The 14,661-nt window shown below is 36.7% G+C and overlaps 1 protein-coding gene across 3 annotated transcripts in view; it reads right to left on the bottom strand.

Moving 5' to 3' along the window:
- BTBD8 (BTB domain containing 8) overlaps positions 1-14,661 on the bottom strand; it is a 99,162-nt gene that overhangs the window by 61,687 nt on the left and 22,814 nt on the right. The window lies entirely within an intron of this gene.

Raw genomic sequence — 14,661 nt, forward strand, 5'->3', positions numbered from 1 at the left:
CACAGGCTCAGCGGCCATGGCTCACGGGCCCAGCTGCTCCGCAGCATGCGGGACCCTCCCGGACCGGGGCACAAACCCGTGTCCCCTGCATCGGCAGGTGCACTCTCAACCACTGTGCCACCAGGGACTCCCAATTGTAAATATTTATGCACCCAACAGAGGAGCATCTCAATACATAAGGCAAATGATAACAGCCATAAGGGGGAAATCGACAGTAACACAATCATAGTAGGGGACTTTAACACCCCACTTTCACCAATGGACAGATAATCCAAAATGAACATAAATAAGGCAACACAAGCTTTAAATGACACATTAAAGAAGATGGACTTGATATTTATAGGACATTCCATCTGAAAACAACAAAATATACTTTCTTCTCAAGTGCTCATGGAACATTCTCCAGGATAGCAGAAGGAAAGAAATCATAAAGATCAGATAAAAAATAAATGAAAAAGAAATGAAGGAAACAATACCAAAGATCAACAAAACTAAAAGCTGGTTCTTTCAGAAGATAAACAAAATTGGGGATAGATCATATCTTGGGTCATAAATCAAGCCTTGGTAAATTTAAGAAATCTGAAATCGTATCAAGTATCTTTTCCGATCACAATGCTGTGATAACTAGATATAAGTTACAGGAAAAAAACTGTAAAAAATACAAACAAATGGAGGCTAAACAATACGCTACTAAATAACCAAGAGATCAATGAAGAAATCAAAGAGGAAATCAAAAAATACCTAGAGACAAATGACAATGAAAACATGACGACCCAAAACCTATGGGATGCAGCAAAAGCAGTTCTAAAGAGGGAAGTTTATAGCAATACAATCCTACCTCAGAAATAAAGAAAAATCTCATATAAACAATCTAACGTTATACCTAAAGGAACTAGAGAAAGAAGAATAAACAAAACCCAAAGTTGGCAGAAGGAAAGAAATCATAAAGATCAGAGCAGAAATAAATGAAATACAAACAAGGAAAACAATAGCACATATCAATAAAACTAAAAGCTGGTTCTTTGAGAAGATAAACAAAATTGATAAACCATTAGCCAGGCTCATCAAGAAAAACAGGTACAGGACTCAAATCAATAAAATATATGCAAATCAATCAATGTGATACACCATCTTAACAAAATGAAGCATATAAACCATATGATGACCTCAACAGATGCACAAAAAGCTTTCGACAAAATTCAACACCAATTTATGATAAAAACTCTCCAGAAAGTAGGCATAGAGAGAACTTACCTCAACATAATAAAGGCCATATATGACAAACCCACAGCTAACATCATCCTCAATGGTGAAAAACTGAAACCATTTCCTCTAAGATCAGGAACAAGACAAGGTTGCCCACTCTCACCACTATCATTCAACACAGTTTCAGAAGTTTTAGCCACAGCAATCAGCAAAGAAAAAGGGAAAAAAGGAATAAAATAATAAATAAAAAATTAAAGGAATCCAAATCGGAGAAGAAGCAGTAAAAAGCTGTCACTGTTTGCAGATGACATGATACTACACATAGAGAATCCTAAAAATGTTACCAGAAAACTACTAGAGCTAATCAATGAATTTGGTAAAGTAGCAGGATACAAAATGAATGCACAGCAATTCTTGCATTTTTGTTGTTGCACTAACAACGTAAAATCTGAAAGAGAAATTAAGGAACACTACCATTTACCATTGCAACAAAAAGAATAAAATACCTAGGAATAAACCTACCCAAGGAGACAAAAGACCTGTATGCAGAAAACTATAAGACAATGATGAAAGAAATTAAAGGTGATAAAAACAGATGGAGAGATATACCATGTTCTTGGATTGGAAAAATCAACATTGTGAAAATGACTATACTATCCATAGAAATCTACAGATTCAGTGCAATCCCTGTCAAACTACCAATGGCATTTTTCACAGAACTAGAACAAAAAATTTCACAATTTGTATGGAAACACAAAAGACCCCGAATAGCCAAAGCAATCTTGAGAAAAAAAAAAACAGAGCTGGAGGAATCAGTCTCCCTGACATCAGACTATACTACAAGGCTAAAGTAATCAAGACAGTATGGTACTGGCACAAAACCAGGAATACAGATCAATGGAACAGGATAGAAAGCCCAGAGATAAACCCACGTACATCCAGTCACCTTATATTTGATAAAGGAGGCAAGAATATACAATGGAGAAAAGACAGCCTCTTCAACAAGTGGTGCTGGGAAAACTGGACAGCTACATGTCAAAGAATGAAATTAGAACACTTCCTAACACCATCAGAATGGGAGAAAATATTTGCAAATGAAGCAACTGACAAAGAATTAATCTCCAAAATATACAAGCCACTCATGCAGCTCAATATCAAAGAAACAAAAAATCCAATCCAAAAATGGGCAGAAGACCTAAACAGACATTTCTCCAAAGAAGATATACAGATTGCCAACAAACACATGAAAGGATGCCCCACATCAGTAATCATTAGAGAAATGCAAATCAAAATGACAATGAGGTATCACCTCACACCAGTCAGAACGGCCATCATCAAAAAATCTACAAACAGTAAATGCTGGAGAGGGTGTGGAGAAAAGGGAACGCTCTTGCACTGTTGGTGAGAATGCAAACTGATACAGCCACTACAGAGAACAGTATGGAGGTTCCTTAAAAAAGTAAAAATAGAACTACCATGTGACCCAGCAATCCCACTACTGGACATATACCCTGAGAAAACCATAATTCAAAAAGAGTCATGTACCACAATGTTCTCTGCAGCTCTATTTACAATAGCCAGGACATGTAAGCAACCTCAGTGTCCACTGATAGATGAATGGAGAAAGAATATGTGGCATGTATATATAATGGAATATTACTCCGCCATAAAAGGAAAGAAAATTGAGTTATTTGTAGTGAGGTGGATGGACCTAGAGTCTGTGATACACAGTGAATAAGTCAGAAAGAAAAAACAAATACTGTATGCTAACACATATATATGGAATCTAAAAAAAAATTGTTCTGATGAACCTAGGGGCAGGACAGGAATAAAGATGCAGAGGCAGAGAATGGACCTGAGGACACAGAGAGGGGGAAGGGCAAGCTGGGACAAAGTGAGAGAGTAGCACTGACATATATACACTACCAAATGTAAAATAGATAGCTAGTAGGAAGCAGCTGCATAGCACAGGGAGATCAGCTTGGTGCTTTGTGACCACCTACAGGGCTGAGATAGGGAGGGTGGGAGGGAAATGCAAGAGGGAGGAGATATGGGGATATATGTATACATATAGCTGATTCACTTTGTTATATAGCAGAAACTAACACAACATTGTAAAGCAATTATACTCCAATAAAGATGTTTAAAAAAAAATCCCACAGAACTTTATAGTACAAGTGAACCTTAATGTATGCTAATTAAAACAAGAACACTTAGGAAGAGGTCAGGAGATCCCAGGATGCAGACTGTGACAAAATTACCTAACTGTATTACAAATGTATGAAATAACCTCATTGAAGCGAGTGGGAGATGAAGGTACTGGCCTAAATTACTTTGGAAATGAGTATAGACTGTACGAATAAAGGCAAAGGAACTGCGTAGTACAAGCAGTGTACTCTAGTTCAGGAGTCTACAACCTTTCTGGCACCAGGGACTGGTTTCATGGAAGACAATTTTTCCATGGACTGGGGGTGGGTGGGGGGATGGTTGCGGGATGATTCAAGCACATTACATTTATTGTGCACTTTATTTCTATTATTATTACATTGTAATATATAATGAAATAATTATACAACTCACCATAATGCAGAATCACTGCGAGCCCTGAGCTTGTTTTCCTGCAACTGGATGGTCCCATCTGGGGGTGATGAGAGACAGTGACACCCAAAGTGTGTTGCTTATGTCCAGTCTACTCCATAAGATGCAGCTTAATTGTCACTTGCCACTCACTGTTAGGGTTTTGATATGAGTCTGCAAGCAATTGATTTATTATGGTCTCTGTGCAATCTAACCTCTCTGCTAATGATAATCTGTATTTGCAGCTGCTCCCCAGTGCTGGCATCACTGCCTCAGCTGCACCTCAGATCATCAGGCATTAGACTCTCATAAGGTGTGTGCAACCTAGATCCCACACATGTGCAGTTCACCGCAGGGTTCATGCTCCTATGAGAATCTAAGGCTGCTGCTGATCTGATAAGGAGGCGGGACTCAGGCAGTAATGTGAGCAATGGGGAGCGGTTGTAAACATAGATGAAGCTTCACTCGTTCACTTGCCCACCGCTCACCTCCTGCTGTGTGGACCAGTTCCTAATGGGCCATGGACCAGTAGCAGCCTGTGGCCCAGGGGTTGGGGATCCCTGCTCTAGTTGGTAAAGTTGTTTCCCATGCAGGTATGGATTAACAATTCTGAAACCACTATACATGAATTGAATGATTAAGTATTAGATGTTGGATGATGAAAGCCAGTTTCTCACTGCTATGGTGGAAGATTACAGACAAGCAAGGAGGTAAGAGTAGGATGATCAATGTGTTAGTGTGATTAGTGTTGGAGATCTCATGATGAATTCATTTTTAGCTTAATACAAATAAAGATGGATTCATACAGAAATATTTATAGATATGTGCGTATCTGCAGATTAATATATACACATATATTTCCTTGCTCTGTCAGCTGAGAGGATCTAAAAGAACTAGCAACAAGCACACCCAGTGTCCAAACAGTAGTTTCTAATACCATTAGAATAAAAGGAATCAGGATTCATTAGAGAAATGTTTGATTCTAGGACAGATGAGTCTAGAGTATCTTTTAGTGTCAGTAAGTAAAGAAATGCTACACACACACACACACACACACACACACACACACTGATAGGGGGATTGTATGTCAAGAACCAATTGAAGGAGCTCCCATAACTAAAACTGGAACAATTTCAGCAAAAAATAAATAGGCCAAAATGCAAGATAAACCAAATCACAAACCAAAGTACCAAAATGAGCTGAAATACAAAATAAATATCCATGAGTACATGCTGACATACAGAAATGATTGAATAAATAAAGAGGGGAGAAAAGACAAATTTCTTGTATAGAAGAATATCAAATAGTTTAGGTAGATACTATCCCCTCAAGAAGGTGGACCATAACTCCCCATCCTTTAAGTGTACGCTATACACGGTGACTTACTTCTAGAGAGTACAGTATAGAAATGGGAGATGGGGGAGAGGGGAGTAACTTTACAGTGAAGAAACCAGACAGAAACTAGTGTAGCCAAGTGATCAAGGTTAACATAAACAGTGATAAGTCATGCTGATTACATGTACCCTTGAAATGATGTTAATAAGAATGGCAGTTTATCTTTGTGAACTTCCTCCCCAAAATTTGTAACTCATTTAATCATGTGAAAAACATTAAGTAAACTACAACAGAGGGACATTCTACAAAATACTTGCCCAGGACTCCTCAAACTGTCAAGGTCATCAAAGACAAGGAAAGTCTGAGAAACTATCACAGCCAAGAGAAGCCTAAGGAAACATGACCACTACATGTAATGTGGTATCCTGGATGGGATCCTAGAACAGAAAAAAGACATTAGTCAAAAACTAATGAATTCTGAATAAACTATGGACTTTAGTGAATAACAATGTCTCAATATTGGTTCTTTCATTGTAACAAACATACTATACTAAGATGCACACATAAGATGTGGATGATAAGGGAACTGGGTATGGGGGCATATGGGAATTCCCTGTACTCAGTTTTTCTGTAAATTTAAAACTGTTCTAAAAATAAAGTATATTAAGAAAAAATTAGGGTTTCTGCTTCCACCCATGAAAGATAACAAGTATGGGACTTGCCTCACCTCCATTAACAAGTAGGAAAGTGAATAAAATATGACACTGAAAAAAAAGGCAGTACAGAACTCTGATCCTTAAGAGAAAGAAAACAAATGAGGCAAGCCCTATAATCATAATACTTTTCTTCCCAGAAACAATTAGATCATGGCACAGGGAAGGTAAACAGAAGCAGAGCCTAGTTGTCTTGCTGAGTTGAGAAGACAAATATGGGAGCTTGGGAAAATGAGTCAGCTGGAATTTATGGGGCACAGTACAATAGAAGAGGAAGTTAAGAAAAAGAGCTCCAAAAATTAGAGGAGAGATCCCGCTGAGCCTTCATCTGAACACAATCTGAGCACACATAGGGTAAAACTTCATGAAGCCCAGCAAAGAATAAAGATCAGGGAGCTATAAGCCTGTTCATACAGGGCAGGCAGATCAAGTTCCTTCCGGCAAGGACTGAATACTGATCCTAGGTCCCACAAGGATCACACCTCAGTAGAAGAGCTATCCATCCTTCAGAGTAAAGGCTACTCTAGAGCCACCCTAAGTTTAAAAACAAATCTCAAAAAGATGAAGATGATCCACAATAACTTAATTGCCTGCTAAAACAAACTTCAACACTTTTAAAAGATACAACAAAATTCAAACACTCAACAGCATACTATTCATAATGTCCAGAATCTAACAAAAAATTATCAGGTATGTGAAGAAGTAGCAAAATATGAACTATAATCAGGAGAAAAATCAGTCAATAGAAATAGACCCAGAAATGAAAGAAATGATGGGAGTTAGCAGAAAAAGCATTTTACAATGCTATTATAGGGACTTCACTGGTGGCACTGTGGTTAAGAATCTGCCTGCCAATGCAGGGGACACAGGTTTGAGCCCTGGTCCGGAAGATCCCACAGGCCACTGAGCAACAAGGCCCATGCACCACAACTACTGAGCCTGCGCTCTACAGCCCACGAGCCACAACTACTGAGCTCATGTGACACAACTATGGAAGCCTGCGTGCCTAGAGCCGGTGCTCTGCCACAAGAGAAGCCACTGCAATGAGAAGCCTGTGCTCCACAAGGAAGAGTAGCCCCTGCTCCTGCAACTAGAGAAAGCCCACGTGCAGCAACAAAGACCCAATACAGCCCAAAATAAATAAATAAAAAATAAATAAATAAAATAAAATCTTATTATAGATACACTCAAGGATTTTTAAATAAGGAACATAATGAAGAGATCTTTTTAAAAGCCTGACAAAACTTTTAGAGATGAAATATGCAATATCTGAAATGAAAAAAAATTCATGAATGGACTAAAAAGATTAGATACTGAAGAAGAAAAGATCAGTGTACCTGTGTATATAGTAATACAAATTATCCAAATAAGACACAGGGAGAAAAAATAAACTGGTTAAAGAAAAGGAGCTTAAGTGAGCTTGGGACTAACATAACATAATTGGAGTCCCACGTGGAAAGGAGAAAAAGAAGAGGATGGTAAGAAAACTTGAAAAAAATAACACTTGTAGAATTTCCAAATTTCATAAAAACTACAAACCCACAGGTCCAAGAAGCTCAATAAATCATAAGCAGAATAAACAAAAGCACAAGATATAACCCAATTGCTAAAAACTAATTATAGAGAAAAAAACTGTAAAGCAGCCAAAGAAAAAGGTACATCAAATACTGACATGCAAAGCTAGACATGATCATAGGCTTCTTGTTAGAGGCAACACAAGCCAAAAAAACAATGAAATTACATGATTAAAGCACTGAAAGAAATAAAAATCACAAATTTATAATTTTGTATTCAGCAAAAATATCTTTCAAAAATGGAGGCTAAATGAAGACTTTTCTAGACAAACAAAAGCTGAGAAGTCATTGCCAGCTGAACTCTATTACAAGAAATTTAAAGAAAGTTCTTTAGGCTGAAGGAAAATTATAACAGATAGAAACCTGGACCTACACAAAAGATTGAAAGCGTCAGAACTGGTAATAGTGGGTAAGTATAACTTTTTCCCTCATTTTTAAAATTACTTAAAAGATAATTGTTTAAAAATTTAATTACAATTTATAGTGGGGTTTTGAGTATATACAGAAGTGAAATGTACGGCAGCAATAACACAAGGGACAGAAGGGGGAAAATGTCCTAACATCATACATAAAGGTGTATAATATTAATTGAAGGTAAATGGTAATAACAATGCATATTGCAAATCCTAAAGTAACTACTAAAAAAACAAAAACAACACACACACACAATATAGCCAATATGCCAAAAGTGGAAATAAACTGCATTAAAAAATTTTTTTTCTCAATTAATACAAAGAAAAGAGGAAAAAGAAAACGAAGAAAAAATGAAAATAAATAGTAGCCTTAAATTCCAACACATTAATACCTATATTACCATAAATAATCTAGATTCTCCAATTAAAAGGCGAGATTATGAGACCAGATAATAAAAGAGCAAGACATAACTATAGCTGTCTACAAAAAATTAATTTTAAACCCATTTAAAATACAAAGACACAAAGAGGCTAAAGGTAAAAGGATGAAAAAACATATACCATCTAAATGCTAATCATAAGAAAGCTGGAGTGGGATGCTAACTAGACTTATTGTGATGATCAGTTCATTATATTAAACACCTGAAACTAATACAATGCTATATATCAATTATACCTCAATTTTTAAAAAAGAGGGCTTCCCTGGTGGCGCAGTGGTTGAGAATCTGCCTGCTAATGCAGGGGACACGGGTTCGAGCCCTGGTCTGCAAGGATCCCACATGCCGCGGAGCAACTAGGTCCGTGAGCCACAACTACTGAGCCTGTGCGTCTGGGGCCTGTGCTCCGCAACAAGAGAGGCCGCGATAGTGAGAGGCCCGCGCACCACGATGAAGAGTGGCCCCAGCTTGCCACACTAGAGAAAGCCCTCGCACAGAAACGAAGACCCAACACAGCAAAAATAAATTAATAAATTAATAAACTCCTACCCCCAACATCTTCTTTAAAAAAAAAGGAAAGCAAGCTGGAGTGGCCCTATTAACATCAGACAAAAGACTTCACAACAGGAATATTACTTGGGGTAAAGACTAATATTTCATAATGAAAAAGGGGTCAATTCATCAAGAGGAAATAACAATCCTAAATGTGTGTGTACCAAATAACAAACCTTCAAAATATATGAAGCAAAACTGATTGAACTAAAGGGGGAAGTAGATAAATTTACAATTATATTAGAGACATCAACATTCTTCTCAGTAATTAACAGAACAAGTAGACAAAAAGTCAGTTAAGGATATGGAAGACTTGAACTAAACATGCTAAACAGCGTGTTTAAACTAAGCAGCATGCTAGCCATCCCCATCTAAATAAGACAAAAAGCATCTGAGGCTTAAACAATTACCCTGCCCTTAAGACAGAAACTTAGGAAACATTACTATTTAATTCAGATACAAGCCTCAGTTTAAAAAAGTATGCTGTAGATAGCATGGTGTATTAAAAATCTTCACCAGATTTTTCATTTTCCAACACATTAAAGTTTTTTTCTCTTTTTGACTAAATTTAATCTCAACTGACAAGGCTGCTTCTGACTCTGTAGAGATGCCCTAATTTCCCCCTTGCTCTTGTTTTATAGTACATTGCTATTCAATACTTCCTGATTTTAGCTGAACTAGATTCACTACTCCAGGCAGAATAATGGCCTGGATTACTCAGAGAAACTCTAAATAAAGAATTTTTCACTAGGACTATTTTTTTAAGTACTCTTGCTCCAAGAACATATTTTTTTCCTTTTAGTTCAACATAACTGAATAAGGGTTAAACCAAGAGCAGTGAATCCAAACTTTCTGGTGCTGTCACCATTACCCATTACACTTTGCAAATATTTTAGAGAACATAAACTTTAAAAATGGTAAGTTAGCTTTCTCTTGAGACATCCATTGACTACAGCTTTTATAGGATTAGCCTTTCCTAAGTTAAAAAATGATTTGTGAAGTGTAATGGATGCCCTGTTATCCAGTACAATGAGGACTGATAGTTGTTTGGTTAATCTAAAAATTAGGAGAGAATTTTAAAAATGATTTGTCTATATCATAGTCATTTTATTCTAACTTAAAAAATAAATATGTATTCATTCACAAATCTTTGACCATACAAGGCCAATCTTTATTTTTTTATTGTGGGTTTGCTGATTGGAGCCTCTTATTTCTTGCAAAAACTATATATACCCATATACCCTGTCTATGATTTTTAGTTCAAACTTCTCTGAAGAAATTTAAAAATTTTATGAAGCAAGCTGAAGTATAGAATAATTTAAGACTTTTATAATTTCCCCTCAAACTTTTATATTGTTTCATCTAAACTGAACTCAATAGCAGTTTTACTTTATTTTTTAATTTATCTTTTATTTTTTGGTCATGCCACGTGGCATGCGGCATCCCAGCTGCCCGACCAGGGATGGAGCCTGTGCCCCCTGCATTGGAAGTGTGGAGTCTTAACCACTGGACTGCCAGGGAAGTCCCTGAATTCAACAGAAATTTTAAAAGTGCCTCTCCCGAGAGGAGTCTGGGGGAGGATGGATACATGTATATGTATGGCTGAGCTGCTTTGTTGTGCACCTGAAACTATCACAACATTGTTTATCGGCTATACTCCAATATAAAATAAAAAGTTAAAAAAAAATGCTCAAAAAAAGTGCCCCTCCCTTATTAATCTTTCTAAAACATTCACTTTAGTTTTCATTGTAACAACAAATTGTTTTCATACTTCATGTATCATTAATTTATATGATATGTCATTAAGTCATGCTATCAAAATAAGAAATTCAAATGGCATCAAACAGGTTTGGGAATAACCCCAAGTAACTCAGGAGACACAAACTCAATGAAAGGAATGGAAATGTTATAGGTATACTAGAGAATGACATCCTAGCCTTGAGAGTTCTGCCTAACATGTCAGCATGCTCTACAGAGAACAGCTGAAGAGTACATTTATTCACGTTCAGTTAAGGAGTTTCTACTCTAGGTGACTTGTTTCCTTTTAGGCGCCCAGTGCCTTTGGCTTTGGTTCCCCATTGCAACCTCCCTCAAAGGCCCATGGTACCAAAGAATCTCACCTCTTTTCTCTCTATTGTTCCCACATCTAATTTATTATTTTAAACCTTTTAAGTGGACAGGGTTGACCATTTATCATTAATAAAGTAATTAATATTAAGATGTTCATAACCCACTTTATTGTATGGGAATCTGGAATTTTATTACAATTACTTCATAAAGCTTCTTGGCAATCCTTGTAAGATAGGGAACAGCAAACTTTTTCTGCAAAGGGCCAGATAGTAAACATCAATATAAATATATTAGTCCCTGTTGCATATTCTTGTTTTTTTTTGTTGTTGTTATTGTTTTATACAAAAAGAAGCCACTGACCGGCTTTGGGTTGGGTCATAGTTTGCCAACCTCCACTCTAAGATAAGGTAGAAAAGGCAACAATGTGCCTCCCTCCCAGATATCTAATATATACTTATAGCAACTAATATTTTCTGAATGCTTCCAATGTGCCACAGAATCATGCTAAGTGCTTTATGTACATTATCGGATTCAATCCTCACAGCCATCCTATGCTACAATTACTATCATTATTTCTTTTACAGATAAAGAATTTGAGACTTGGAGAGATTAAGTAACTTCTCAATAATTATTAAATGGTACAATCAGAATCTAAACCCAGAAAGACTGACTTCTGAATTACTAAACTGTATACGTCTGAAAAAGTTTTCAGCTGATGGACTCAAGAATATATAGCTAATTAGTCATATGGCACAGACTAGGACATTGATCTCCTGACTCAGTGCTGATTTACTAAATATTCAGAGAAATCTACATTTTAAAGGGAGATTTGACAGCATTTTAACCCCATGAATGAAGGTCTGATGTTATAATATCAGGCACTGAAAAAAAAAAAAGGTATTCTGTAAGGGATATAGGATCTTAAGTGTTACAAAGCTAAAATTAGGAATCACTGCCCTGCTTTTTCAATAAAGCAGCACAAGAGAATCTTAATTATGGAATACTGAAGTGCAACAAATAAATTAGTTTAAAAATATAGAAGATTCAATTTCACTCAGAAAACATTAGAATAATAATTAACACTATAAAATGGGAGATCAGTAGTGGAGTGGATAAGGTAGGTACTTAGAGGTAGGCTAAAGATGACAGGAGGAAATAAAAGTAGAGAGAAATGCCCAATATACAGATGGTATTCATCTGGTGATTGACAGCAATTCAGGAAAGAACGTAATGTTACAGAGATCCACAACAGGAGTAATGTGCTGTAGTACTCCATGAAGCAATACTCAGAAAAGTAGTAACATAATTAACAAACGGGATCCATGAACTCTAATGGGTCCTTTTATTATAACCTCTCTCCCGCCAAATAAAAAGAGCTCTCTTTGTTTCTCCTTTGAGCAGAAGTATTGGAGATAAGCAAGGACAAAGATGTGGGAAGGGTGGAGAAGTTATGCTTTGGAGAGGGAAAGGCCTGTGTAGAGGCAGAACAGTGTAGTAAATGTGACTTTCCCTGGAGGCCTACTGCTATCCCTTTCCTCCTTGGATTGGGGAGAAATGCAAGTGATTCAAATCACCTTTCTCTCTTTGTCCCACATAAGTAAAGGACATACAGACTGTTGCTACCATCTACACAAAATCTCGTATCAAAGGCCTATTACCTGGATGATGATAGCAAACACTTACATGGTACTTACTATGTGCCAGGCACTGTTCAAAGTACTTTAAATGCTTTTAGTAATTTAATACTCATAATAACCCTATAAGATGAGTATTATTATAATCTCCATTGTTGATGAGGATGCTGAAACACAGAATGGTTAAATGGCTCCTCCAAATTCATACAGCTAAAGATGGTAGAGCTGGAATTCAAACCCAGGCAGACAGGCTCCATACATAGTCCACATACTCTTAACTACTCAGTTATAAATGACTTCTTTGGCTTAGCTGTACCACCACAAGCAAGTGATTGTCATCAGATCGTCTTGCAGCACATAAAGGGCTCCAGGTATTGGGCTGCAGATCAAGGGAAAGGCTGGACAGAGCAACTAGCAACTGGAGACATAATCTTGGAAGAACTGGGATACCAGGGATGTTTTTGAAGAAGGAGCTTGAGCATAAGAGAAAGACAGTGACTCAGTAAAAGAAACTATCTCTTTACCATACCAGTTTGGACATTAAACTAGCAAACTAAACTGTTCTAAAATTTGAGACCTAAATTGAATGTAATTCTGCCCATAAATCCTGGTCTTTGTGAGTACTTGCATTGATCATTAAATATATGAGTACATATAATTAAAGCAGTCATTTTACAAACGGATTTTTAGCCATACCACTAGGATAAATGCTGACATTGATTATCTAGAACAAGAAATAATTCAGAAAGTTCTGTTGCTGGGCTTTAGATTATATTACATGATACAAGCATACATTGGAGATATTGAGGGTTCAGTTCCAGACCACCACAATAAACCAAGTCACACTAATCTTTTGGTTTCCTAGTGCATATAAAAGTCACGTTTACGCTATACTGTAGTCTAATAAGTGTGCAACAGCATTATGTATATACCTTAATTTAAAAATATTTTATTGCTGAAAAATGTTAACCATCATCTGAACCTTCAGTGAGTTGTAGTAGTAACATCAAAGATCACTGATCACAGAACACCATAACAAATATTATAATAATGAAAAAGTCTGCAATATTGTGAGAACTACTAAAATGTGACACAGTGACATGAAGTGAGCCAATGCTTCTGGGAAAAAAATGGTGCTGACAGACTTGCTTGATGCAGAATTGCCACAAACTTTCAATTGGTAAAAAACGCAATTATCTGCGAAGTGCAATAAAGGAAAACGAGGTATGCCTGTGTTTTCTGAACTACTGACATAATATACTTTGAACTGAATAATAAAGTAAATATGTACAAACAAAGAGATGTTTAAGTTTGAAATAGGAAGGTAATCTTGGGATTTAGAATTTGCCATTTTAACTCACATAAGGGCACTAACAACAAAGCAAGAAAACTTAAGCCAGATCCTCCTGAAACACATTCTCAGGAAATTGCCTTTCTAGTTAATATAAATTTATTTTTTATTGCTAGGTGAACAAAATAAGCCAGAAATGTGGGCAAGAGCTGTCCTAAAATACAAACCTAATATTCTAGATCCAGGTCTTAAACAGTCCACTGTCAGGCAGTACACAGGGAGAAGCCAAATACAGACACTGTTTGAGGACATACTGCAAATCGTCACAGCGTCCTGCTTTCCCTGTATGACAACAATAGCCTTAGGGCTCCACAGGTAGAAATTTGCTAGGATGCCCATATGGTTTCAAGAAAAATCTGGCACAAAATAAAATCAAAGTAAATTAATTTTAAAAATAAAATTGTGCTGTCTCCCTACCCCAACCAAAAAGAAAGGCGTGCGTGTGCACACACACACCACTTGGGAATTTGTATATTCCCAAATATGAGAAATACATATCCACGATATGGAAAATATAGGAATAAATCTGTATCACACTCTGTACTTTACTATACATAATGCAGATTTCCTAAAAAATAGGAAAATGTGTATATATATTTACAAAACATATGTTCCCAGAAAGAAAAGTTCAAATTCTGAATGGTAGTCTAACGGAAACTGGCAATCCTAGAGTTTAGAAAGGTACTACAGTCAGTTAACTGGCAAAACCAGTATGATTTCTGAGAGTACAAACATCACTACTATTTGGCTTGGTGGATTTCTGTAATCTAAACTCACTGCTAATTTCATTAAGGGCTGT

The sequence above is a fragment of the Physeter macrocephalus genome, chromosome 4, assembly GCF_002837175.3.
Source record: "Physeter macrocephalus isolate SW-GA chromosome 4, ASM283717v5, whole genome shotgun sequence".
Lineage (NCBI taxonomy): Eukaryota > Metazoa > Chordata > Mammalia > Artiodactyla > Physeteridae > Physeter > Physeter macrocephalus.